A 2,520-nucleotide genomic window follows, 5' to 3' on the forward strand; every position below is an offset into this window, starting at 1 on the left:
AGAACAAATGTAGCACACAAGAAGATGAGAGAGTCTAAAAGGAAGAAGGACAATGATGACTGGATATAGATGAGAGAAAGGAGTTAAAAACTGTGAAACTGAGAAAGAATGAGTTCAAGGTAAACTGGAAATATAATTAGGAATATGAGTAGTGCTTTAATTTGGAGGCTATAAAACAGTAGTGTTCTATATCTTTGAGCACCAGTTAAGGAAACAAAATGTTTGTGTACTTAAAAAAAAACTAGTTTTTATGTCTTTTTAAAAATTTTATTAGGAAAAGCAGTATCTGCTACTCTGTTGAAGCATGTTTCAGTTATTTCTCTGTTATTGAAGAGTTTCTGTTTTATTATAAAATATCAAAATTATATAACTGTACTCAGCAGTGCCTGGTGTGATGCAGCACGTATAAACAAACTTTGTAGTTGAGAATGACACTTCTAAACTAGTTTATTTTTTGACTTATCTTCTAAGCTACTTAATCTAAAATATAGTTTTTCCCATAGGGACACTTACTATTGTATTATTTAAGGTAAAGGACTTTTCTATTGCAAATGAGATATATAGTAATATCTGTAACACAAAGAAGTATGCCTTAATTAATAACTTTAAATCAAGACTATCAGGGCTGTAGCCATAATTAGTTATAAATTTGATGTAATAAATGGCTCTCCTGAGCTCCATCTGGGTTTCAGGTTAGAAGCCCCCCAAGGAGAGGTCTCTTAGAGCTTAGGATCTGTATTTTCTGTGGCCCTGAACCAAGGAAGAAGCAATTACACATCCTTCCCATGATATGGAAATCAACTTTATTTATCAGAGTGATTTACGGGTCCTGTGCTCATCAGCCCTTTTCATATAAGATCAGTCCAGGTTATAAATGTCTCTCAGGCTAATGTCAACAACAGATTTTCCTTATTTGCGGGATGGACCAGCAGCTCAATCGGCAATGGACTGTGGGCTGTCTGACCTATCTCGGACTGAGTTTGGCCTCATTTGAAGAAGGGCAAGGAGAGTGGGCAACTGAAATCTGATTGAGGCTTAGCCCACAAAATCAAGCGGGCCAGAAGGTACCCAAGAATCTCTGGTCGCTATTCACTGCCTTTCATGTTTGAGAAGAAATTGATAGGTATGCAGTGGTCTTAAGAGATATTTTAAGATGGTAGGCAATCAGCCAGAATGGTAATTCAGTGTGTAATTCTAGTATATATGCTGATGAAAGCTCTGACCTAATTCTAGTATGTATACTTATAAAATATAACTATCCTATTATAATGCACATATAACTTATGTGGAATGTTATTTATTATATAATTATATTTTTTATCCTTTTCTTTTACATTTTCTCTTCTATAACATTTTCTCCCTAAGCTTTCCTCCAAGTGAAAATAATATCAAAATTACTTAGCTAGTCTACTCAAACTCTTCTTGCCTGGCTTTGATGTCACAGTACCGTCCACTTTATCACAGACACATGAGATTTTCCTAGAGAAAACCAACTACTGCAACACTATTTTAAGGAAGAAAATGCTGGTAAATGGTTAGCCCCATTTGCTGAAATCACTTTCATTCTTATTATTTTGCTTCAGTGACTAAGAAATCATTTATTTTTTATAAGTAAAAGAAAACTTCAGAAATGATACCCCCAAAACTTCCCATTCATCATCTCTAAGATTACAAAAAAGAAAGAAAAAGCATATATAAGTAAAATTATATCAAAGTAATTCCACTTTAGGAAGATAAATAGAATGGTAACTGAATTAAAGTGATTTTCTTATAGCTTTTGGAAACCTACCGTTGGTCTTTAGCTATAAATATAATTATTTCACTTAATTCCTGTTGGTTTTACTTTTAACTGATCGGTAAAATTCAATTTCCCCGATCTGGACATGAATCTTTCCTCAGACAGTGGACAAGCAAGATGATGATATAGCATTTAATGCTATTTTAAAACTAATATTCAAATGAGTATTTATCTTTTATTTGCAGCCATCACACAGTTATTTTGATTCCCCTGCCTTCACTCAAAACACTTTTAGCAATATTTTCTTGGAAATGTTGTCCAGGCCAGGTTACTAGCCACTTTTAAAATATGTCTCATCATATAATTATATTGCATTTTAGCTCCAAAATGTTATTCCCCAGTGAAATCATATGTCCTTTCCCTGCTCCAAATGACCTTTGGTTCTTTCTAAAAAAAAAAGAATTATTTTAAAAAAAAGAATTATTAAGAGTCCGAAGATTTGACATGACTGAGAATATTCCAAAAAGAATACTGTAGGCTCTGGAAAAAAAAGAGAATACCCATAAATGATTGCCTTTTAAAATTTTCAAAATGCCTGCAAGTCTCTCATTTCATTTATTCTTCATGACTTTCCTTAGGTATTATTAATCACACACAGGGGAGGAAATTGAGGCTGAAGAAGTCGTTCTATGCCATTCATTTATTCATTTGATATTTATGTGATGCCTACTATGGGTCAACACTGGCAGATCAGATAAATATGTGTAAAGTTACATAGCTAG

Source organism: Pteropus alecto, unplaced genomic scaffold (genome assembly GCF_000325575.1).
Source record: "Pteropus alecto unplaced genomic scaffold, ASM32557v1 scaffold5, whole genome shotgun sequence".
NCBI classification, from domain to species: Eukaryota; Metazoa; Chordata; class Mammalia; order Chiroptera; family Pteropodidae; genus Pteropus; species Pteropus alecto.